The sequence below is a fragment of the Rhinolophus sinicus genome, linkage group LG01, assembly GCF_036562045.2.
Source record: "Rhinolophus sinicus isolate RSC01 linkage group LG01, ASM3656204v1, whole genome shotgun sequence".
NCBI classification, from domain to species: domain Eukaryota; kingdom Metazoa; phylum Chordata; class Mammalia; order Chiroptera; family Rhinolophidae; genus Rhinolophus; species Rhinolophus sinicus.
In genome coordinates this window covers 171,612,802-171,639,665 of record NC_133751.1, presented here as the reverse complement: position 1 = coordinate 171,639,665, position 26,864 = coordinate 171,612,802, and the positions used below count along the sequence as shown (strand labels likewise).

The window sequence follows — 26,864 nt, the reverse complement described above, 5'->3', positions numbered from 1 at the left end:
ATGAGGCCACAGTTTGGGGCAGGAACTGAGAGGCAGGTTGGGACAAAGGAGTAAACCCATTAGGGCTTGCTGGGCAAACCAGTCTTCTGTTATGACACTGGGGAAGGATGAGCCCTTAGGGGTCGTGACTGTGACTAGCATTCATATGTTACCTGTTGCCTGGATTCCTTTTTCAGAAATGTTTTAATAGGAAACTTAGTTTACGTAAACAGTGCCTTAGTCAGTATCCTTCTCTGCAGTGTCTTAGCGCTGACTTTGTACTTATGGAAGTCAGCCAGTTCTCGTGGGTGGATCATTAAGCTAGAATTCTTTTCTTGGCACACCAGTAACTGTCAAGAGGAATGACCCCAGGGGTAAGGCTGTGCTGTCGCCACTTAAAGGACTGGCTTTCAATAACGAAACAAATAATCCCGTCTGGTTTCTACCTGCTTAAAGGGAATGTTATGAGGACTCTACCGATAATATCTATGGAGGACTTTGAGCTCCTCCAATAAAAATGTGGTGTAACAATAACCGAAGGAATTCTGGTGGACCAGCATTGTCATATCTGTATATCAGAATTTATATCTACATTCAGCTGTTTTTTTCAATTTGGCTTGTGTCCAGAGGCAAGTGTAAACATAGAGAGCAAATGCTCAGTACCACATATTTAATTTAATCTCACCTTTTAAAACAGGAGCATGGAGTAGATTTTTATCAAAGATCAGGGACCTGAACTATAGGCTTCCTTCACAACGAGAAATAAAGCTAAAGGTGAGTCCTGTGTGACAAATATTCTAATGAGAATATACATAATTTGAATTATTGATATGATGCATCTTCAGTGAAGTGATTGTCAGTCAGCATTATTTAAGCGTGATTTCCATGCTACTACCAGTTCTACAGGTTTTACATAATTATAAAGGGCATAGCATTTTCATGAAACATTGTGAGGTGTGATTTTGGTTCTGACAGTTTATTCTTGACACTAGTGTTTAATTCAGAGAATGAGACCAAGGCACTAACATGGGGATGCTTGTGAATTTTGAATGAGAAAGATCATTTAGATTTTAGGTCTATGTGTGTGTATTTTCTCTAAATTTTAAACATGTGGTGGTTATGTAAAAGGGACTTCTAACAGAGGAAAGAATGAAAGTGGGCTGAACATTTCAAACAAAGTTTAGTGTGAAACCAGCAGTATATTCAGGGAACAAAGTTGTGGAGGGGAAAGGTGAACAAGAAAACCAGGAAGCAGTAAAAATAATGCTGGGGGTCAGGTGGTAACAGTGAAAATCAAGAAACTTGAATCTAATGGAAAAACCTCGCTAGCTATAAAAGGGGCATTTGAAATAGGAAATGATGTGAGAGAAGATAATTTTAGTATAAAGGAGGTAGCAGCTATAAGTGTGAAGGGAAAGGATTAAATGTGTCCCAGAACTAAGAGAGAAATACTTTTTTGGGGGGTAGGTGAAGAATGATGAGAAAAACCTAGTTGAGTATTAGATGGTTATATCAAAAAAGAATCTACCTAGAGTATTATGTCCATTTTGGATACCGTACCTTCATGTAAGTATTGATGAACTAGATGACATTCAAGACGCTGGGGTGGTGAGAAATGGCAGCTCCCAGACATCTGTAGGTCTGCCATAAGGAAGAAGGATCACACTTGGCTCTACATTGTTCAAAAGAAAGTGATAGACCCAAGGAAAGTTAGAGGGAGGCAGATTTTGCTTAATATAATGTTCTAACAATTAGACATGCCCCTATTGTATTATTTTCCCATCTTTGCAAATATATCCAAGCAGAGAATATTCAATCATTCAACTAACTAATGAAATGGTTTATTTTACCTTTTAAGATCCTTTCTGACTGGAGGAACATGTGACTCATAGACAGTGCCCTCAAGTCCCCACAGCCATGGTGCTGCACCCTGATTTTTTACCTGGGGGCTGCTCTCCCAGCACCCTCACTTGCCGGGAGGAAAGGAAGCCAGCCATGCTTATTATGACCATCCTTTTGCCACAGTCCATTGGTGGGTGCATTCAGTGTCAGCTACTGCTTTTTACTTCTCCTTACATGTTATTAATTCTGGGCCACCAAACAAAGTTTCCGAAGGTCTTTTCTCCTTTTGTTAATCATAACATGCCGTCAGTCAGGATCCAAGCAGAAAACAGACAAGCAGTCAAACTGAGTAATTTGAAAAGAGTTTAATAAAGGAACTGTTTACAAAGGTATGCCCAGTGTTTACAGAAACCAATAAGGGATAATGCAGTCTCCCAGGACTTGCATTAGGGGTAGCCATCACCACCCCAGGCCTGAAGACAGAGGGGATAGAGCTGTTTTCAGACCCTGGAGAGGGTTGTTAAATGGAGATCACTGCCTGAAAGGAGAGCTGGCAACCCACGTACAGCATGAGAGCCAGGGGAAGAAATAACGCAACTTCGCAGTTCTGCGGGTGCCTCTCACTGCCAGACCCAGCTGTGAGCTGGGCCATGAAGGGAGCCAGCTGACATCTATATGTGCCAGCCTCCTGGGGTACAGGGCAGATAGGAGCTGAGGAGAGAGTGAGTCTGGAGGGGCTGGTGGAAAAAAACAAAGACGGTAAATTCCTCCCTAAGGTACAGCTGGTGCTTAGGGCAATGTATTTTGGGGGAGCTCAGGGCCTCAACCCTCTGCTAACCACACTGAGCTCATACCTGCCAGGATCACAGCTCTCTGCAGGGGTTTTCCCGAGGGTCAGTGTTTAGTCCCCTCCTCCTTCAAGGAAAAGACACAGTAATTTTATAGAAAGGAGGGCATGACAAAGTTCTTCATTTTTGTGTCAGGTATTAGAGTTTCCCCACCTTGGAGCTGATGAGAAACATCCACACAGAAAGGCAGTTTTACTGTGATGTAATCGAAGCCTAAACTTGGGGGGGCCCTTACTTGCTTGGGTCTCTGTGAGCATTGGGAGTTGCTGGGGGCTACAGAACATTCTAAGTGGGGAGGGAAGTCCCACTGCATGTCTATGTAAGCATTTCTGGTAAATTGCCTCAAGATGTGTCAGAAGAAATGGGATTTGGACTTCCAAGGCTCCAGTAATTTGTCATGAATCCTTTTTTTAAATCCCTAATAAATATTCTTTTTTTTTAACCTAAATTTGTATTTGTAATTTATGTTCTTTTCCCTAAAAAGGATCAACCAAATAATATAAACTTTAGCCCCCACAAAACCTGGATCCACCCTACCTATGTGGAATTTTAATTATGCTCAAACTAGGTGAGTAGTCGGTTTATGATGTAGGAGTGTGGATGCTTTGGTATGAAGAGTCAAATGGACTTTGGATGGCAGCACATGGAAAGTTCATGCATGAGAGAGAATAAACACATGAGCAGATGTTACCTGTAGGTAAAAAAATGGCTTGTATCTATTAACAAACAAGCACGGAGGAATCGGTTTTCCCTTTGTCACCTCTGGCTGCTGCTCCATCTCTCTTCTTCACATCAGGGTTCCTTGAACACATAGTTTATGTGAGACTGATCTACCTCTTAACCACATTTCGGACTTTGACTCTCTCTGATCAGTGTTGCTGCCTTTCCCCTGAACCCCTCCCGTCCTTAGAAGCTGCCACCCTCAACTCGGACATCAATAGCAACTTCATGGGCAATTCAAAGAGCAATTTCCAATGTTGTCATTGTGACCTCTGACCTGATTCTTCACCGATCCACCAGTTCTCCCTCCTGCTGTGACTAGCACGACTTCCTCAAAAGCTTGGCTGTTGCGACCTGCACAACACAAGCCGTGGGAAGGCGAGGGAGGTGGCGAGGGTTAAACTATAATAAAGAGACAGAGACTCAAATACAGTTAAATCACAGAGGACCAAGGGACTCGTAGCCTCAAGGGACTGGAGCCCCGAGTCAGGTTGTCGTGGGTATTTATTGATTTCTTACAATAAGCATCACATGATTAGAGGCAGGGTCCGCGAAACTCTCACACCACACCATAATAAAAATTCTTCCAATTCCCAGATATTTGTCCCAAAGCAACCGATGCACATTGTCCCCAGGCGACTAAGGTGGGTGTGTACAACCCCCTGGGGGAGCAAATCTCACAAGGTAAAACCATCCCATGAGCTCAGCAGGAAGAGCGATATCTTATCGCTCTAATAGGTCCTTTGCATAGCAGAGTGCAGGACAATTGGGGCATGCATCAGCAGCTTCCCATAATGGTGAGGAGGAGGGGTATGGCTACCTCCTGACTTTTATTGTGTTTACTCATGGGGGTCCCAATGGGGTCCCGTCTGGCTTAAGTCGTTCCTCCCATGAGGAAACTTACTCGTCTTTGACTGCAGACCCTGCTTACAAGGACCAAATAGGGAGACTTAGGAAATATGAACTCAACCCCAAAGAGGGACAGTCCCGCAGAGTCTTCTTTCCCTAAGGAAAGATTGGAGGGGACAGACGGCTAGGCCGCTGTGTGACCACACTTGGCCACGAAACTCGGGCTTCTATGGGGTCATTTGCTTTGGGATTCTGTTTTACCACTTTCCCAGGCCTATAGGAGTTCCTTAGTTGTTTCTCTTCTGGATCTAATCTAGGAATCAGTGCCCTTCCATTAGATTAGGTCCTGCTCTTACTTGATAACACACATTTCTCTTCGGTCTTTTCTCCTCAGCAGCTTTCATTTTGCTGACCTCTTTTACTGCTGCTTTCTGCTTTCTCCCTCTAACCCATCTCTCTGCTCAGTCTATGCCACGGAATCTTCTTCTATCGGAAGTATTGGAACAAGCTGTTGGTCAGGCTGTCCTCTCTAGATCTAACTTTCTTTACTCACTGCTCAGAGTGACTGTAAACATGGGCATCTAAAACCACTCACCTGCCATGCCACTCTGCTCCTTCAGACTCTGGCGGCCTTTTCCAGCTCCATGAAGCACAGCCAAACTGTTTTCCGGGAGTCACAACCCTTCCTCATGTAAGATTCACTTGCTCAAAAATGCTTTTGTCCAATTCCGTCCCTGCTTTTTCGAAAGCTGTATGATGCATCTATAGCTGCTCCTTTGTGTCCCTTACTAGGTGCCATACATACTCCATGCTCTGCATTTAATTTGACCTTGATTAACATACAGCAACCATATGAAGTGGTTCCTCATCCCCATTTCATGGATGAGGAAATCGAGCCTTAAGAAGGTGAATAAATTGTCCAAGGTTCTGGACTTGATCGAGGTATCAGTAGTGTTTTAACCCAGGTGTCTCTGATCTCAGAGTCCATGCTCTCAAGCACTGTGCCAGTGTTTCTCAGAGTAGGGGCATCTGGGTCATGTCGGGTGCCTGTTTAGAGTGCAGGTTCCTGGGTCCCGCCCATATCTACTTAAATGAAGAAAAGGAATCAGATATATGAAGATCTAGAAAAGAAATACTCTTGGCAGAGAGAACAGCAACTGCTAAGATGGGAATAAGCGAGGATCAGAATGAAGGCCAGTATGGCTGGAGCACAGTGAGACCGGACAGGGTGAGGGAGCCAGATGAGCAGAATCCAGAGGCTTTGGATGTTTCACTTAGATAGACGGAAGCTCTAGGACAGTTGTAAGCACATGGATGATAAGCCCTACCTTACATGTTAACAGACGGCTGCTGCCCACTAAAGAGTTGTAGAGCTGTGGAGTTGTTGCAGGGAAGCAGATGTCCAGCCAGGACCTCTCTGCATTGAGACATGCCATGGAGGAATTCTTGCCATTGGAATGTGACCCGGAGTGATTTGTGCATCACTCTTGGGCAAACATATCAAAATAATAGATGTGCCTGCTTCATTCTCTCTTCCCCCGTCTCCCAGATAGATGGATGTTGACTTCATGTATTGAAGATAACTGAGCTTTGCCCTGTCCCAGCCTGACACTGACTAAATAAACCCTATAAGGGTTTTTTCAGTTCCTGTAAGGGACTATTAGGTGAGCAAGAAATCAAATTCAGATTACTCAGCTTTGGGGATGTCCTTGTTACAGTAGCTACTGTTGCCTTAAATGATGTAAGTCACATGACTTATGCTTTGCCAAGATCACTTTGCTGCTGTGTGGAGAACAGTCTGGAGGGGGTACGGGGTAGCAGCAGCGATGGGAACGGGGAGACCAGTCAGATAATTCTAATAGGACTGATGGTGGCTTAGATTAGTTTGTTGGGACAGCAGTGATATGAAGTGGGGATACTAGATACACTTTGGTGTTTTTGCTTCTGTTTTTGTTTTTTCCAAATCCTGTACTAGAGGATGGGGCGGAGGGATATAGAGATGAATAAGACACATTTGTTCCCCTTGAGGCACTCACAATGGGAGGAAGGAGGAGGAGGGGGTTACTTGATATGTAAGAGGGTAACTGCAGTTCAGTGAGGCAGATCCCATGATTGAGGTCAACATACGGTACCCTGGAAGCACAGTGACACTGAACTGCAAACTTGGTCTGCATTCTGAAGGATGAGGAGGCATTATCTAGGTGAAAAAGGGTGAATAGTCACCTTGGAGATGGCAGTTTATGCAAGGCACAGAAACTTGAAAACAGCGTATCTGGCTGAAAAAATTGCAAGCAGTGCAATAGAGAGGCAGGTAGCCTAATGATTGTGCTTTGGTATCAGATTCTGCCTCCTGTGCTTGTTAGCTGCATGCACGGAACTGAATTGTTTGGTTCCTCATCCATAAGCCCCACCGTATGGGACTGTTAGGCTGTCACAGGCTCAGTGCAGTAGCTAGCACATAGCCATTCCCAGCACTTAGTAGCTGGTTTGGTGATGAGGATGAAGGTAAGGATGGTGGTGGCTGGGACGAGGTACACGTAACGCAGGGAGGTAAGAGGCTGGGGAGGTCGCCAGGGCCAAAGGGTGAACCTGCGTTCCATGCTGAAAATCTTGCATTTTTATCTCAAAAGCCGAAGGAAGAATTTCAAGAAGGCGAGTGACCTCATTAAATATATGTTTTAGAAAGTTCCCCCTGAAGGTTTATACCCCATGAAAGATATACTGTGGAAGAATTTTCCCTGAAACCAGCAAGATGGACGGATTAGATGTTGGGTGTGATAGGAGAGAGAAACCAAGGGACTGCAAGGTTTACAGCTTCAACTCGCTAGAAAAAACAGCAAGACCATTGCTGAGACGGAGACCAGAACTCTCAAAATCCACTCTTCCTTGAGTTCTCCCTATCCGCTCAATGTGCCCTGAATGATCTAGCTGTGGCCCTTAGATCGCATTAATCATCCTGTGGCCTTATCCATATGCTACAGACTCCAAGTGTACTTCCCAGGTTGACGCTCAAAGAAAAACTTGGCCTACCCTGTCTCAGCCTGAGCAATTGACCACTTAGTAAAATGAAACTTGTAACATGAAAAATGGCAATTTTAACCTCAAATGGATTTAAGTTGCTGTTCTCATTTTTAAAAGTACAGATAGAGAAGGATTGGTCTCTCATGACTGCAATTAGGAAATACAGGTAATGGTGTTAATTACCGAGTTTATATCTGTTCTGGGCTGACCTTGATTTAGGGTTTGGTTATGACATAGTTTACGACCATATTGCTTCCTTTCCTCTCTGAGTCCTCTGATGTGGGTCCACTCAGTGTCACTGTGCCTCCAGGGCAGGTTCTGTCTGTTTACTTAGTTCTGCACTGGACTTCACTTACCATAGTACCTCTGACAGAGCTGAATAATTAGGACCTTTGAAAGATAGTTCCCTGAGAAAGAGGAACAAGGTACAGAAAGAGGTCATATGGATAAAAGAGAGATATGAGAGTAGATGTGAAAGAAGGGGGGAAAAAGATAAGATAATTGAGTATTTATTTTTCAGGTGACCAAAGAATCAGAATATATATCAAGGTCTTAGTTTAAGACTCTTACTTTATTCTTCTAGGCGCTCAGGAGGGAAGTGTTAGATAAGGTTGGTCCTTATCCTGAAAGGATTTTTCAGTCCAATCAGGGAGACCCAGTACAAATGGAACAATGATTCAAAATGCTCTCCAACAGGACTAGACAGCACTGTGACTGTTGTAGGGGTTCAAGATGAAGCTGCTCTCTCAGGCTGGAGTGGTCCGTCGATAATGGTTCTCACCACTGGTCTCAGCAGTGGTGGCTGTTTCTTTTACAACATGATCATGGGAGGAGCCCTCGTGTCTACCTGGGGTCAGTAAAAGAGAATCCTCAAAAAGGGCAGGGACCTGGATCTGGACTCAAAGACGGGCTTTGCATATGAATGTGCACTACAGTTTGGGGAAGTCCTACACTTTGTTTGGCCTTCACTTTCACCTGAGCTGTCTGTATTAGCACTTGGTCCTCTGTGGCCATCACTGTCATCCTTAAGCATGCACAAGTGGAACTAAGCCAAGTCCTCAGCTGTGAGACAGTTTTTTCCTTCAGTTTTTTATCTCTTCAATCTTAGGGGAGAAGGGGACTGAGGGTGAAGGGAGAAGGTACAGAAAAGGAAGCTTGTTACATATCCTTTGGAGAGCTATTTATTCCTGCTGATCTGTTACCTCCTACTCTCCCACCCATGCCTTGTCTCCTTCCTTCACACATACGCGTACTCTATAATTCTCCAGCTATTTCCAGCCTGCGAGTTGGATATGAATGGCTTCTAAAACCAACTGAGTGAGAGAAGTGAGCTGTAGTGATGACTCTGTAAAGACTTCTGTTTATTCATTCATTCATGGTGTCTAACCCAAAGATGAAGAGGATTCGGCCCTTGTCCTCAAGCATCTTAGTTTAAGATGCTCACTAACTTAAGTGTGAGAACAAAGTACTACGTATGCAGCAAGGAGGGACCAATTAGTCTTGTGTGTGTGTGTGTGTGTGTGTGTGTGTGTGTGTGTGTGTGTTGTATACAAGCAGACTGTGACAAAAGGCATTTTTCACAGAGGACATGATATCAGAGGACTCTAGAAAAATGAATAAGATTTCATCATGCAGAGAAGAGCAAGGCAGAGAAGAAAGCCAGGAAACAACATGTGAAAGGCATTATATTCTGTTTAAATCTAGGAATTCTGTCCTTAGGATATTCTTGACTAAATAAATCAGTATATGTCATCATACTGTAATATAATGCTATTTACCAATAGCAGTAATGGCCCATATTTTAACCATGAATTCTCTCATTGGTGTCATTAGTTACATGAGCTGGAAAGTTTAACATATCCTGTCATAAAATTATTTGTAATGTAAGGCAGGGTTTATACTTTGTTTTATCTCTTTTAGTAGTTTTTTTTTTTTTTTTTTTTTGACCTGTAGTTTGACATGTGCTGCTTACTAGGTATAATGTAGTTGATTTGCTACAAGTGAAAAGTTGGAACATAATTAGTAAATTGATGGTAAATAATGTGCACAAAACTCGGATAAAACCATTTAGCCTCTCACTAGATGGCATAGGAAGAACCTAGACTAGCATAATTCTCATGCTAGGCTTAATAAAAATAACTTTCTATTTCTATGGTTGCAGGCAAGATTCTGAGCATTTTCTCTTAAAAAGCAAGCACTCTAAAAATAATATCTCTGTAATTATACGTCTTCTTTAACAATGATTTATTTTAGCAGACAACAAAATTCATAGTGGTTTAAAATTCACAGTAAAAAGGAGAATATGGAGAAAATTTGTCAAACTCTTTTAAAAATAGATTGAGACCATTCCTTTTTCATCATACTATTTGTTTCACTCATTCTTAATTTTCTAGGCTAACATTTTTCCAAATGGGTTCTTGGGGAACCCAAGTCAGGGGTTTATCTGGGTTACAGGAATCTCACAGATTCCTGACTTGGGAAAGAAAAGAAACGTTAATAATTCTGTATTATTATGACCCTGGAAGACAAGGCACTGTCATGTACCACCTACAGATTTTACAGAACAATCAAAAGTGAAGCAATTTGTTTTTACTGATTAGGAATAAGAGGGTACTATTATGTGACCTGTGTAAGCAAATTCATTTCACTTTAAGAACACTGGTCATTATGGCTCAAGGTACAAAGATATCCTACTAACACTATTCTCTAACACTTAGCCATTAATGACAGAACCTGTCTAATCTCTATACAATTATTCAAAACATCAAGTCCTAATTAATTTCCTCTTCATGTAAACCTTGCCAAAGCCCTAGCCTAACTCTATTATGAGAATGTTGATGGAATGTGATTTTTGACAAGCTGCCATAAGTGAATGGTGTGGAGCCAGAACTGTATTCTGAAAATGCAGCTAGTCTTTTCTGGCACAGCAGGACTCAAACTTCCCAAAACTCTAGCCTTGAGTTACCTGGAGAAGAGCGACATTGGAGCGACACCCAATGCTTGGAATGACAGCTTGATCATAAATACAAAACCAAGTAAATATGGCTTTCAGTTAAACCCCAATCTTTGGTGTAACTGGTAGTATAACATCACAAGGATTTTGTTCCACACGTGTTTATTGAATGCCTTCTTTGTGCCACACTCTGTGCTGGACCTTGAGTTAGCTTAAACAATCTGACTCTATAATGTTGGGACAGCAGGTAAGGAGACAGGAATAGTATCACCTTTAATAATGGTCTTTTACTGCATCAAGGGCTTCATAAGTCACTGTAGTTTGCAACACTAGGATCGAAAGGACACTTATATTGAACCACAGTGCCCCCTGGTAATCATAACTGATATTCTACTTAACCCATGAGAGTTCTCAGTGAATGTGGAAGTAACTCTTAATTCTATTCCAATAATCACAGCAAGCTGAAGCAGAAAAACCAATTCCTGCTGAATCTTGGGTCAATGTTCCCACTGCAGGATTTTGTCCAGGTTGTGTAACCCTTGGATGCCTCCATCAGAATCTCCTGAAGTACTTGTTTTAATGTCCCCCAAGATGTAGGTTCCACAGTAAGTCCAACATCATGCTGAGTCCTACTGTAGCTCACTGAATCACATCTTTGAGTTGCTTAACCAGGAGGCCACAGCATAAAACATGAGTGGACCTATTCCCAAGCACATGAGACCTCCGTGGGCATTCCACAAATCACGAGGGAGATTGGGGGCCTGAAGATGTGAGCACCTAAGCATATCTGGGGTCCAAAGACATTACAGTTTGGGCCTTGATGTTAATGCAGTCTCATTTTCTGTTGCTTATCTTAGGTAAGGACCAGCTTACAAATGTCCCCTTCTAGTTCGAACAGCAAGGAATTAATTGACTAAGGCACTGAGTACAATTCTACCTAAATAATTTATTTATAAGAAGTTATTTAGCTGGAATGCTTCATTTTATCATTAAGTTTTAATACCAGCCAAAAATGATGTGACTCTTCCAGTGCCTGGTCTTCCCTAATTCATTAAAGCATATGTTAAAGAAAAAAACCTTTGTGACCAAAAGCTTTTCTGAAAGAAAAGGTTCATGCTAGCCAGAAAAGGGTCCTGGGACATGCAGTATAAACCACCAGCAGCAGGGCTAGATGGGAAATACAAACATGTCCGCTGTCCTGGAGCTGATGGGGCTCTTTTAAAGATGTAAGTTGTTGTGAAAGAATTTACTTTGTCTACAGATACGAGGTAAGGGGAGGGGGGCTTGGAAAAGGTGAAGTGGGGGCAATTATAGGAAGGGTACATAGTCCGTAAGGGAGACATTTTTACTACTTTTTGATTGGTTTTGGGCAACAGTCCGGGAAGTTCCTGCGTGAGCAGGATGTGGTGGTGTCTGGCTATTTCTTTGTAGATAGCGGCCTGGAAGTTGATGCAAAGTTCCAACGCACATTCAGGAATGTGAGCAGTTTGTTGTTAGTTTCAGCCCTTAGCTCTATTAACTGATTAACCTTTTACCTCATCTCCCACCCTCCAGACTACTGTACTTTAATTTAGGACATATCAGAATTTTTCTGTTGTCACATAGAACTATCAGAACTCAAAATGCAGAGAAGCACCCACGTGAAGTCCCCACATGTCCTGGTAAATATTGTTTCAAAGCAGAGTTAAATTTGGGGGAACTTGTGTAGAAAGAAGGTCAGAATGTGATTTTTTTTTTCTTTCCATTTTGTGGGTCTATGTAGACACGTAAGTGTGTATCTGTGTGTGTATAAAAGACATAGGTTCTACAATAGGTCCAATATTGTGCTGGAAATTTAAACGTTTTTCTCCCTAATTTTCACAACAGTTCTGCTGGGTAGGAATTATTGTATTACTCCGTCATACAGAATAAGAACATGAAGCTTAAGTAACTTGCCCCAGGTCACATAGCAAGGAAAGTCAAAAGGCAAAGGAATATTTTGAACCTCCAAAGTTTGTATTTCCATTATACCATACTTCTAAAGAAACACGGAAGGAAATTACTACGTAGAAGAAAGATATTAAGTACTAAAACTTCCATGACAATTTTTTCCTTTGCAATATCAGAATCATCCAGCAGGCTGTACCCCTGAATCAGTTTTCTAGTTGAAACCCCAAGTCATTAAACAATGATTTTCTTGGTGCCTCAGTTGGTTTTTTGACATGTTATTTAAATGAAATATATGACAATAATTTACAACTTGCAATATGTATAACTGAAAGTCAAAAGAAAGTCTTTTTTTATACCTTGTTTTCCATCCTTAACTGATTTTTTTAGATTAAAACAGAACCCTATTAAAATGAACTGTTTGTGAAAATTACTGATGCTTCCACAGCTACGCTCTTTTATTACAGGCTGCCCCACAGATGTAACCCGATATGCAGAAGTGTGATTAGTTTATCAGCATATCTCCAAATGTGCCAAGGCACAGTTATTATATTTTAGAATGACCTGAGACAGTGGTTCTCAAAGTGTGGCCCCCAAGCAGCTGTATCAACATTGCCTGGGATCTTGTTAGATACATTCTCAGGCCCCAGTCTACACCTACTGAATCAAAAACTGCGGGAATAGAGTCTAGAACACTGTTTTCACAAGCCCTCAGGGTGATTTTGATACACAATAAAGTCTGAGTACCACTGACCTAGGATAATTATTAAAAAATTAGATTTCTTATCCTCCCCAGAATAAATAAGAATCTCTGGGGTCTTGGAATTTACACATTTTATAAATATCCCAGTGATTTTTAGACACAGAAAAGTTTGGGAACCATACTGGTTCATGTAGTATAAATTGAGGGGACAAGGAAGGATTCTTCCCTTAACATTACTCTCCACTTCTAGATCAAAAGTCAGTTCATTTTGTAAATTAAGCAAAGATTCTTCATCAATTGTTAAGTTCATTAAGTCATCAATATTTTAGAATCAATTTATTTTATTAAGTAGGTAGTTCACCTTCATGGGAGAACTTGGAAAGTGGAGAATTAAAAGGGAAGAGTATTACAAGGAGAGACGATAAAAGTCTAATTTTGAATGCTTTGCCTTATGGTCACCTGAGATCTGATTTGCAGATACCCAGATACCTCACACCATTCGTTAGTTTCAGTTATGTTTAAAAAAAAAAAAAGGCACAGAGAGAGAAGGCAAAACAGTAATTTGCCTATCACAGGATATCGCAGGATAGTTAACAAGATTATGTGCTCTCTTGAGGGTGGTTACGCCTTGAAGGGGTATTACTTCTGACATTTCAAAGGTTTGCTAACTTAGGTGCACAGGATCAATGAACAGGGCTTGCTTAGAAACCTTTCACTAGAGAAGTTATAGGTCTAGGGCATGACTACCCACCATAACCTATCCAATGAGAAATTTACGATCAGATCACCCTTTAATTTACTTTCCATAGAACCCCTTTTTCATCCACAGTAATAATCCAGCAATACTCATATTCTATAAGTAGTCTTGTACGGTGTTGTTTATTTGATATGTATGTGTGTGTTCGTGTAAGTAGAACCTATATATTCAAGGTTATAAAAATAAAATCTGAGACATATATGAAAATTAATCTTATGTCTTTATAGTACCACTTAAAATTTTTTCAAAGAGTATATATCCAGCCAATTGACCAGACTAGGTTCCATATGACTTCCTTTTGCTTCAAAATAGCTACAGATAGAAAATGGATGATCCTCGAAAACAGTATAAGTGAAAGAAGCTAGATACAAAAAGACACATATTGTATGGTTCCGTTTATGTGAAATATTCAGAATTGGCAAATCCATAAAGATAGAAAGTAGATTAGTTGTTATCAAGGGCTGGGGGAGAGGGTAATGTGCAGTGACTACTTAATGAGCAGGGGGATTACTTTTTAGGGGGGAAAATGTTCTGGAAATAGATTGTGGTGATGGTTACACAACATTGTGAATGTGCTAAACACCACTGAATTGTCCACTTTAAAATGGCAAATTTCCTCTTATGTGCATTTTACCACAACAAAAACAAATATACATAAAATAAAATAGAATAAAATAAAATCTCCCTCAAAGGATGAAGATTGATAGTACCATGCTATAGAAAAGAATGTACCACTGGGTTTGAAGGGAATTCTAAAAGGTACACCCCAAAATGTAATGACAGTACATTTGGGGGGCGGGGATTGTCAGGTTACAATATTGAAAGCCAGCTCTCACTTAGATGGATGCTTTGGCTTGCCCAAAAATAAAAAATAAAAAAATAAAAATAAAAAGGTAAACAAAGCCAAAGATCACTTATAGTCTCCCAACAAGCAGCTCCAGTGCTGTGTACATAATTGTGATTGACACATTCATAATCAAGCCAATCAGAGTCCCAAGAGGTCAGCTCAGAGGTCAGGGCTTCCTCAGTAGCAGTCCCCTGCTGGTTTCTCACATATTGCCACAAAAAGAAATGGAGTGGGATTCATGGCCTACCTCTACCCTGACCCCCTACCACCAAACCCCTAGGACAAATATGGGTCTCTCCTATGAAGTAACATAAGAATGGAGATTTCTCTTATACAGGCATTAATTTAATGACTATCAGTGTCTATGTGACTATATGTAAAGGCTGTTCTCTTTAATTTATTCTTTAGGAGAACTCAGAAATATTTACAGCTCAATAGAAAAGGGCACATTTTGTGCCCCTCAATTCTATTTCCCCTCAATTTGTGACCTTTTCTATTTCCCCTCCCACTGTCTAGAAATCAAATTGCCCTCCTAAAAGTTCATTGTATCCTAGTAGATTTACATTAAAAAAACACAACATCTTTGTGTCTGAAAGCTTCAACTGGAAAACTGTAGAACGTTGTGAACTGCTTTGAAATGAGACAAAATGGTGTCTTCTGTGCCTTCTGAAAAAGGGCTGCTCTTTGTGTAGGTGCTTTTGTGAAATTCTGTGTCACCCACGCTGCCCATTACAATGCTCACAACATTCACGTATCTGATCCAGAGAAAATGTAGCTGGCGCTGTATTTATTCCTGTTACTTCCTATCTTGAAGGGAAATGCCAGTGCTTCCTGTAATTCGGAGTGGTAAACATCAGCTGAGAGATGCCTTTATTTAGGGAATTTATCACCAAATGAATTTCTAAAGACCAATATTAAGAAAGTGAAAGCATTGTTTACAAAGTATAGCATTGGTGCAAATAGACATGTCCAATAATTAATTTCTTATGTATCCATGAACAATATCATCTCTATTGTGGTTTCCTATATTTTTATATGATACATAGATTATTCCACTTTGTATGTCTACAAGTTGTGTGCATTCATAAATCAGATCTTTGTGCTGTTAAGGAAACATAACATAGGCTGAGGATTGATACATTGCTGACGTTACTGAACTAAACGGGGTTCACTTGCCTGCGCAAATCAAAGCCAAACGAGATGCAAACAGGGGTTTGCAGCAAAGAAAGTAAAGGTTTATTATTTAAGGAAATGGTGCCAAACCTGGTGACACAGGCAAGCTAGTGCTCAAAAACCTGGCTCCATGATGGCTTCTAGGGGACAGGTTTTATAGGCGAAAAGTCATTAGTCATGGTAGCTAAGGAATTTGGGGTCATGGGCTCTACTGATTGGTCAGCGAGGGGAGGAGGCAGCTGCTCATTGCCTCAGGTCCTGATTTCAGCCTTGGAGCCATTCTCTCTGGTTTCCAGGGGATGTGGCCAGTGGGGTCGGTCTGCCGTCCTGGATCTGGAGCTGAAACACAACTGAAGTCAACAGACCTGAGGCTTTGTTTCTAAGAGTGATGTTGACCAAAATCTGATGTCCTAAGGGCTTCACGATTAAGGGTGTGGTGGTACAAAGGTAGAAGGCTAAGGAAAGGAAAGAAGCAAGTGAGTCATGTGCTGTTAGACTACACAAGGCCAGTTTGAGTCAAGGAGAAAGAAAAGAGAAAGTCATTTTAAAGACGTGAAGTTTTTACATATTTATATTAATAAAATCAATTAAAAAGTAGAAAAACCGCCCAAGGGTTAAGATGTTTGCCCTATATTAGTGACTATCATTTTGATGTGAAACCTACTTTAATGAATACCTGACAAAGAAACCTTTTAAAGAAATGATTATCTTTGACATGAATATATTCAGTTACTGTTTATACAATGAAATCTTAACTAGTTGATAAAAAATGGCACAATATTTCGATGAGTATAGAAAACATTACATAAGGAAACTGTAAAGGCCGCCTGAAGAGTTAATCACTAATTCTGTTATCTGAGTTGGTGCTTCACTGATGATTTTCTCTGAGAAAAGTGCATTTTATGGAATTATGGGTACAATCTGTATATTTTAATTAAACTCAAAGTCTTATTAATAGTGTATGTAAATTACAGAAATTACCAAAAGAAGAAAGCTTTATGTTTGCATTCTGCTCTCAGACACAAGACAAGATAATTATAATTTATGACCCAATGACTATATTTTATGTCTTAAGATTGAAAAATAAGGGACAAAATGGAAAGTACTTCAGTGTGAGTGTAATGGTACTTAAAAATATGACCTCACTGCATTTTTCATCTTTAGATGGCATGTTAAAGCAAAGGTAAATAACTATTTTATTATACAGTGGTCTAATTGTGTTCAGAGATGGGGAATGGAAAATATAAATGGTTGTAAAATATAGGCCATAATGACAGGTTATTTATTATTTGCCTGAAGAAAAGAAGCCTAAGTTGAAAATTTGTGAGTCTTCACAATTAAACAAAAGTAAACAATCTATTAATTGTTCTCCATTTCTACTAAAGACACTAGCTTAAATTAAATTGGTTAAATAAAGAACATTCTTAACAGTGTGGCTAAGAATAACAAAAGGAAATATGAAATACTTCTCTTTGGAGACTTTGAACAAAGACATGCATCTATAGGTAAAGATTTCTCTGGTGGCTGAGATATAAATTATATGCTTCTTGATCATGTGATTCTGTGAAAACCTATTCTCTAAACTAATGCAAAACTAATGCAATACTGTGATGTCTTTTGTGTTTAATGTAAATTAAATGCTTTTTAAACTTGAACTTCACTGATTTAGGCAGATGCCACTGGTCATTAGTGAAACCCAAATGAGGACTGTACATTCTCAGTGTCTTGTAGTTAATTGTAGAGTGGGGTGTGAGGGAGAAGTTGGGAAATGTGAACAAAAGGATTGAAAAATGGATAAGATCGTTGAATGAAATTATGACTGCAATTAGAATCATTCGGGAGAACTTTAAGAAAAATACCAATGCCTGAGCCCCACTGGGCTGGAGTGGAGCCTTTGCACAGGTTTGAGAACCACTAGTTTAGGACTTTTAATTGTGGACAAAAAAGGACAGAAATTAACCTCACAGAATAATCTGATCATAAATTCTTAACTGGGCAGGTCGCAGTGGGTAGTCAAGTCCCAGGCATATAACTTCTTTAGTAAAAAGTTTATCTTTGCGGAAGGGAAACTCTGTCCTTGTTTCTGTGCATCTAGGATAATACACCTTTGAAATGCCTCTTTTCAGACCCCTCCTTTCAAAGCCTGACAACAGTTTCAGACCCCTCCTTCTAATGCGTGGCCACCCTCAAGACAACACATAATCTTAACTATACTGCAATTTGATCCCTGCCTTGCTTTCTCCCAGTCTCAGGTAATCTTCCTGACATTTCCTGAATTCCAAATGCATAAAAGAAGCTACAAACTGTCATTTTTTTGGAAGCAGTTTTCCCTGTTGAGATCTTGCTTCTAGGCATATCCTCTGTTTGGCTCAAATAAATGCTTACAAAAATTTTCTACAGGTTTGGACATTCTTACATCAGCAAGAGTATGATAGTTAAAAAAAAAAGAAATCTCTAGGGTGGCCGGTTAGCTCAGTTGGTTAGAGCATGGTGCTAATAACAGCAAGGTTGCTGGTTTGATCCCCCACAAGGGTCACTGTGAGTTGTGCCCTCCTTAAAAAAATGAATAAATAAGTAAAAAATCTTTATACCAACTATTGTTTCAGGGTATTTTTTGAACATAAGATGCAAATAAATTTTATTACCTTCCCATCTACCCATGGACCCGTGAATGATGTGTATATGAATCAGAACAGGAGCAACCTAGCCTTGGCCCCGCCATTGGTGAGGTGTGGGATCCCGGGCAAGTTACGTTATCACTCTGGGCTTCAATTTCCTCTTCATAAAGAGAGAGAACTACATGGCTTTCACATCCCTGCTGGTTTCCTGATTCTTTGGCAATATGTGATGAGTGTTCAGCCTTTTACGGGAATCTATGCTGAAAACATATTTTCCAAATTGAAAGTTACAGTAATAGCCTTACAATGAAGACCAAGGCATCTGACTATTAATAATTCTATGTCAGTGTCTTTCTCATAGCTAGTTTTAAATGAGACTATTGACTTAGTTCAACTCCATCAGGTTGAACACAATATTGTGAAAGACATTATGCAAGTATAATTCAGCAAATAGTTTTTGAACAGCTAACATGTTCCCGGCACTGTGCTAGACACTAATAGCGAAAAGATAAACATGCAATCATCAATACGCTAATGATTTTGTAGAAAAGACAACATGAATTTTCAGAATGGAATCCAAGTTCCCTTAGACTGTAAAAGACACTTGCTTTTCTATTAATACGACCGAAAACAATGGCAATAGCCCTCAAGAAGAATTGGGAAATCTGTTATTTTGCTAGATTTGCTTCCTGAATAATTTCTATAAATTTCCAAGCAGCACTTCCATGTTCCACAGTCTGTCCAAATGGTCACTGATAATTCATTGACAGCCGTCCTGATCTAGATGGTGTCGTTTCATATCCCATAATTCATTTCTTGATGTCCTTTAAATGTTGTTCCATGCTGCTGCTGCTGCTCTAATTTTTGCTTCATATTAGAGGTGTGCACATAGCACTCCCTTCATTCCCTATGCAGAGCCAAGACCACTCTAACACTTCACATTAACTGAAGGCTTAGGGATAATCCAAGCACAATGCAGAAAGGAGCTCATAACTAAGCTGCCACTAAAAGTGACTTGCTACTCTTAGTATCTTCCATGAATATTAAATATAAATAGATTGATATTAGGTGTCAGAGACCGTTCTATGTCACAGGCATCTTCCCACTGTGGACTTTTTACACTTACCTGTCCTTTGTCTGTAACTCGGAAGAAGTCTATCCACTCCCAGTTCATTCCCAGGCTGTCCTCATCTCTCTCCCTAGGATGATTGACAGAGAAAACATTCAATTCCTTCACCCTTACCCATCAGGTACTCTTTAGCCTCAGAGGAACAGACAAGGCAATGGCAACAGTTTAAAAGACATACTTCAATCGCTTCTCGACCTTTTGGCTAAGATCAAGTGTAAAAGACATACTTCAAAGTTTGGATAATTCAATTAAAAAACACAAACACAAAACATGGATAGGTTGTCAACAGTTCAGCCAGAGTAAAGCTGTTCCATGGCCAATCCAGGTCTTTACTCCAGCACAATGTTAAGGGAAGGCCAGACCTGGCTCCTGATATGGACTGTTCTAAATCAGTTCATGAGAAAATTCTTGTATAAAAGATATACATATTTGGGCGGGGGGGGGGCATGGGAGGAATTTTAAGGGGTAAGACTAAAACCACATTTAGGAAAAAAAATAATATGATCTGCCTGTCTCTGCAAGGGCATATTAATGCTGAAGATAGCTAAATGTACATTAATCAGTGGCACATTTAACATTTCTGTCTGAACTACTAGCTTTCAGAATATGATGACTTAACATTTTTCTCCTAGAACAATAGGTGATTATTATGTTTATAAGAGTATTCTGGTGATTTTCTTAAAGAAAAAGAATCTGTTCCAAAGGTGAATTAATGTTTCCACAACCAACACATTTTAAATGATATCTTTCTAGTTAAGAAAAAAACAAACTTCAGTTCATTTGATACCCTACTATAGGGGTGAGAAAGTCTCCCATCCAGACTGGGGGCTGGTGGGAGTGAGGACAGAGAATCCATCTAGGATGGGAAATGGCGGAGGAGAGTGCTGAATGTTGGGTAGGAGCCAAATGAACTGGGGCAAGGAGGTTAGAAGAAAATGATCCAGACAGACAGAGCAGCACTTGTGAAATGTTAGAGACCAGAGAGACGGAGGGTACCTTCAAGAGGAGGTGACATGCCTTATACATTAGGTGTCAGAGGGATAGTGGATGGGGGAGGGGGGATCACACAGTGTGAGGGATATAAATGATAAACGTCTAAGTTTGTGTTGTGCACCTGAAACTAATAAAAAAAATGTTTGGAGATCATCCACTTAAAACATGTAAAAAAAAAAAGAGGAGGTGACATTTTGGTTGGGCAGTTTCAACATTTGTACCTATTTCATGACTCAAAAACAACAACAACAATAAACAAACAAACCATTAAACTTTGATTTTTAAAAATCACTAGGTAATTTGTAAACCAGACTCTCACTTCCTCTCTTTTTTTTTTTTAAAAAAAAAGATGGAGGAAGCAGCAGGGAGGGGATGGTTAGGTTGAAAGTACAATGAATTGTTATAGATTATATCAAAGACTACATAGTTTGTAGACTATCTCAAAATGGGCATAAAGCATCCTATTGCCTAAAGATTTCTCATGAAAGCTTCTCTGTACCTAATATTGTTCCTGTAGATATTCTATATCTAAATGAATAAATGAATGATTATGGGGAGGTTATGAAAGATTTTAATGCAATTCCTCAAATAAGTGTCTCATTTCTAATGCTCCTATACCCAAGTGAGAGATTGAACTACATAGGATCTCATTTAGTCATCTTAACAACCTCCTGAAGTATATCATATAATTTTCATTTTGTAGATGTAAAAACCCAAGTTCATGGTGAATGATCCAAGGTCACAGATTAGAAATGAAAAAAAAAAAAAGGGTTTTGAATCCAGATCTATTACTGCTACTTCAATTCCTTTGTTTCTTTATTCAATAAATATCCACTGAAGTACATCTGCAATTTCCCCTATTGAAATCTCAGTCTAAATGTGCCATTGTTGAAACACTGAGCCACATGCGGACAGTTACTTATAAATAGGCCCTATTGTTGACGAGAGACATTTTATGAACGAAATTAAATGTTTCCAATATTTGTCAGAAATTAAGAATTGTTTGGGGATTCTGGTTGATTGATTGTATACTACGTCAAATTGTTCTATCCTGAGATATAAGGAAAAGTTGATTGCCTTTAGTGGCCTCAACCATTGAAAAGGTTATGATGCCTCCCCATCCCCAACCTCTGATATGTATTTCAAAAAACTTTTTTAAATCTGATTTATAAAATCAGTGCCATATAGTTCACTGATGTCTACTTTTCCCTCTAATGATTGCTTATATGCTGTTTTTGTCTTTTTGTGTTTTGTGGTACATACTTAAGTTTGCTCTTTGTTCTTTGCTTAATCAACCTGGGGTATCAGATGTCCACTTGTATATTTTCTTTGGCATTCTGCCCTATTGTTCATTTGTTGATTAATTTGGACACCAGGGATCAGTTGATGAAGGTTATAAATCTTTTCTCAAGTAGAGAGAGATTATGGTTTCCTGGGCTTTAAAGGGCGTAAAATAAACTATAGAAGGTTTCTTACTTTTACTCCAGGTGAGTGGAATGGTTGATATGATGTGGTTTGTAACTCATTGTGCCACTAGTGTGCCATAGAAATCCTGTTCAAAAATTGTAGTCTGTGGTATTTTGACATATAGGAAACTTTGACACTTTTGAAGATAAAAATATTTAAAGAGGTTCTTGCTGTCCCCAATGAGCTAGAAATTAACATTTTTGAAATAATGTTCTTGCCATTTTGAAACTTAATCCTTCATTAATTATTTTAAATCAGTGGTGAGAACTATGTAATCTTATAATTGTAACCTACCAATAAAGCTCTCTACTCTTTTTAAAGAAGTATATTACAATTTGAAATGTATAATTAATTAGCAATTACCTAGAAATACTCTTGTATAGATAAAGACACATAAATCTTGAGTTACAAATTAAGTCTTGTGTTTAAGTTTCTTTTCTTTCTTGGGAGTAAGGGGAAATCAGAACACAGAAATATTTTTAAACATTAGAGTCATATATTTCAGAGGCAAGAAATACAGATATTTTCCTGATACTAAGTAGTGCAACATTTGATTTGGAATACTCTGAACTCTGTGGATATACTCTTTGAAGGTAGCATCCAATTTTTTTTAACATCTTTTGATTTTCTTTATCAAAAATTCCAATGATAAGGAAGTCATTTAACTTTTGCCTATCTCAGTTTCTTCAGCTATAAAATAGAATTCAGAGAGAGAGAGACAGAGAGAGAGAGAGAGAGAGAGAGAGAGAGAGAGAGACAGAGACAGAGACAGAGACAGAGACAGAGACAGAGATATTTCATGGTTAAATCTTGAGCTCTGGAGTCAGACAGGTGTGGGCTAGTGTCCTGGCTCTGCTGTTTTCTAACTAGATGACCATGGGTAAGTCACTTCACTAAACTTCAGTTTATTTATAGGATAATAAGGATAATAATAGTACCTACTTCTAGGGCTCTTTTAACGGTAAAACGAGAAACGTAGTTAGTTGAGTATAGCATAGTGCTACGTAGTACCATGGACTTTATGTATTTATATATTCAATAAATTAAATAATTTTATTATCATTTTATTAAAAGCATTTTATTGGGCTAGTTATTCTAATTAAAACCATTGATCAAAAGTGAGATTCAAGTGAGATCTGTACCTTCCTCCACAGTATCAGAGGTAATAGCCTCCCTTCTCAGATTCCCCAGCACTTTACTCATAGACTTGCATCTGACTTCTATAGTCAGAAATGACTATAGCTAGCTGGAAATGTCTGAACCTGTCTTTCAGTTGGATTACAAAATCTGGACTGTAGGGATCATATATTCTGAATTGAATTTTAATCACATCCCCAGCTGTGATTACACTGTCTGCATATAGTTAATTATCAGCAAAGATAAAATGTCAGTCAACAGTTCATTCCTCCAACTTAGATGTGCCACTGAGTTGTACAATAGAACAACTGGGAGGGAACTTCTACCTGACCTGTTTCCAGTCAGGCGCTCAACCATCCTAAATGAATGCTAGTGAGGGTCCTCTATGGAGCTGCAGGTACTTCAGAGTGAGAGCCTTTGAGGGGCAGGAAGAGAACTTGGGCTTTGCTGGTCCACGCAAGGAGAAGGGTAGCTGAGAGTCCTGGTGTTAACATGGTTGCTGCAGACCCATGTCTCTTCAGAATTGGTCATCAGACCACACTTCGCCCTGGTCACTGTCTGCTCTTTACAAAGGGTACCTGTGATGGGATTATGAAGCCTGAGATTCTACTGCTGCTAATAAATCTGCCTCTTTCGTAAACACACGTGCACACGCACACACAACCACATATATCCACATGCACAGTCCCCATTCGGTGTGAATCCTGAGCTGAATTATAATTGGGTTCTTTGTAACTCCGTGTGAAACTCCATGGACATAAAATTAGAAAAGCCCATCATGCAGTGTGTTTGTTGTAGTGCTTAGGTATATTCACTTTGGAAGTGGGTGGTATTTTACATGGCTTTTTTGTATTACTTGAGGATAACGATTACTTCAGATCTTTTTGATGATTTCTCTATAGTGTTCTGGAGAGAAATTTTAGTCATAAGTTATTTAAAGATCTGATCACAATTCTGTCAATTCATTTCAATTCACCAAATCTCTTTTGACTGTCTATTACATATAAAGCACTGAACTAGGCAATATTAGAGATTCACAGATGAATAATGGGGCACGGTCCCAGGTCTCCATGGAGGGCATAATTGAACATCACTACCATTGTCAAGTGTATGTTTTAATGATTCCATCATACACAGTATGTTCTATGGGGTATAAAGCTGGTAAAACAAATAGCAAAATCTCCTCAAATTCTCTTTTGAAAAGAGAAAGTACGTGCATAAATAGTAATATGCTGGTTCCCAAGACTTACTCTTGACAAGCAATAAAAACATCAATAAACATGAAATACCTTCAATTAAGAATTATAGTGAAGCCTAATCTATCCAGTATTATCAAAGAATGAAAACGTTTATGTATTTTAATTTTTCTCATAATGGAAACTTATATTCTTTTTAAAACTCCAAAGCATTTTAAAAATTAACCAATTTGAAGTATGTCTTTCTAAATATATGATCTATTTCCCCTGCCTTCTAAAATTATGTATCCCAAACCAAATTTAATATTTTCTTAATGAGACTGGAATATGATTGTGAGCATCAAATAGTATGCTGTATTGTAAATAGGGAACTTTTCAGTAATACTGAGGTGTGCAGTTTTTTCCATGCTGTAACTGGACCCAGACTGTATTTTACGTTCATCTATTTATTATAAGTATTTTCTTTTAATCTGTTCTCTTAGTGGTTTAACGGTCTGAGTCAGTTACTATTGCTGTATAATAAGTCACCCCGAATTTAGTGTCATAAAAAAAAATCATTTTATTATGCTCTCAGATTCTGTGGATCAGGAATTCAGAAAGGGCATATGGGAAGAGCTCATCCCTGCCTCTGTGATGTCTGGCCCCTCAGCTGGGAAGAGTCAGGTGATTGGGAGTGACATTAATAGCTGGAGTTTGGAGTAGCTGGAACTGGAGGGTTTAGTTCCATGATGATGTCTCATTCAGCTCTCTGGCACCTGGGCTGGAACAGCTAAAGACTGGGCTCAGCTGGGACTATTGACCAGAACACCTACACATGGCCTCTTTACAGCATGGTGACTGGCTTCTGAGAGGAAAAGCCCCAAAGAGGAGCTTCCAAAGGGTAAGTGTTCCAAGAGAAACAGGTAGAAGCTTCATGGCCTTTTCTTGTGGCCTCAGAAATCATACAGTACTCTTCGATTAGTAACAAGCAAATCGTAAGGTCAGCCCCAGATTCAAGGATACGAGACTCCACTTCTTGATGGGGCAGTGGGAAGGCTACAATGCAGGAGAGCACAAGGGATGCAAGAGATTGTTGCAACCATCTTTGGAAAATACAACCTGTCAGCTCTTACTTCCTACTGCTATCGACGTCTTTCCCCCGTTGACTTCTCACACACTAAAGGTACAAATTCAGTGCTAAAATAGCAAAACAAATAAACTAGCTTTCAAATTGAATGTGCAGCCAGAATATACAGTCATTTGGGGGAGGGATAAGGGTTCTCTTACGAATGAGGTGACTGAGTTTTAATACACTGTTCTGATAGTAGCCACTCTCGCTTCCCTGAGGCTTTTTCTCACTGTTTTCCAAATACTACAGGTAGCTGGATGTTGTGGGCTGAATTGTGTCCTCCCAAAATTCCTGTGTTGGAGCCTTAACTCCCAATGTGACTGTGTTTGAAGATGGGCCTTGAAGGACGTAATTAAAGTTAAATGTGACTAGAGGGTAAGGGGGGAGGGAAGTGGTAGATGAGGGTGAAGGGGATTAAATATATGGTGATGGAAGGAGAACTGACTCTGGGTGGTGAATACACAATGGGATATATATATATGATGTAATACAGGACTGTACACCTGAAATCTATGTAACTTTACTAACAATTGTTACCCCAATAAACTTTAATTAAAAAAAAAAAAGAAAAAAAGTTAAATGCAAACATAAGGGCAGGATCCTAATCTAATCAGACTGATGACCTTATAAGAAAAGGAAGAGACACCAACACCAGGGTCACACGCACAGAGGAAAGGCCACGAGGGGACAGGACACATTGAGAAGATGGCCGTCTGCAAGCCAGGGAAAAATGCCTTGGGAGAAACCAAACCTACCGACACTTTGATGTTGGACTTCCAGCCTCCAAAACTGTGAGAAAATAAGTTTTCTTGTTTATGCCACCCAGTCTGTGGTATTTTGTATGGCCACTCTAGAAGACTAATACACTGGATACCCGACTTCTCAGACGATATGGTCTTAGTCCTACTGCTCCAACTATTATTCTCATCTATGTTCTCTTTACCCAGACATTAAACATGTTCCTATGCCATTGCTTATGCTGTGCCTTCTATCCAAAGGGTTCTTTCCTTTTTGTCTGCACCTATTAACTCATCCCTCAAGACTCAGCTCAGATGTCATCTTCTCTGTTTTACTGAAACAAGCACCCAGGCAGAATTAATCACTCCATCCCTGTGCACATTCCTTGATTTTATCATTTTTAATATCAAATGATAACTAGCCATCTCTGAGTCCCTATTATTCTACTTGCTATTGAATAAAGTGTTTGAGGGGAGGGACTATATCCTGGTTCCCCCAGTTTCTGGTAAAGTGCCTCACACTAGCAGGTATTCAATACATGCTTGTTGATTTAGTATATTACACTAGAAACCCATAAAATTTAAGACATAGAAGACATCTTGATACTGATCTAATACAGACTATCATTTTACAAGTAAAGAAAATGCAGTCTGAAAAGGTTGTTTCAGATATATATTCCAAAGGAAATCACCACCTCACTTCTAGTTAATACAAAAAAGCATTCATAATTTTAGGGGATGATTGAACACTTGAAGGCATGAGTTCATAGAGCTGAGAAGGTGAATGTGTTCCAGATAGGGTGGGGCATTTGAGAAAGTTTAGAGACAGAGGTGTGTGGGGAGGAAGAAACTTTTCCTCTA

The 26,864-nt window shown here is 39.6% G+C and overlaps 1 long non-coding RNA gene across 1 annotated transcript in view; it reads left to right on the top strand.

Annotated features, from left to right (window-relative positions):
• The first annotated feature begins 685 nt into the window (after positions 1-685).
• The window catches only part of LOC141567909 (uncharacterized), a 47,663-nt gene continuing 21,484 nt past the window's right edge, over positions 686-26,864 (top strand). The window contains exons 1-2 of the long non-coding RNA XR_012490886.1: positions 686-753; positions 24,988-25,038. This is a non-coding gene — a long non-coding RNA (uncharacterized LOC141567909). The remainder of the gene's footprint in view (positions 754-24,987; positions 25,039-26,864) is intronic.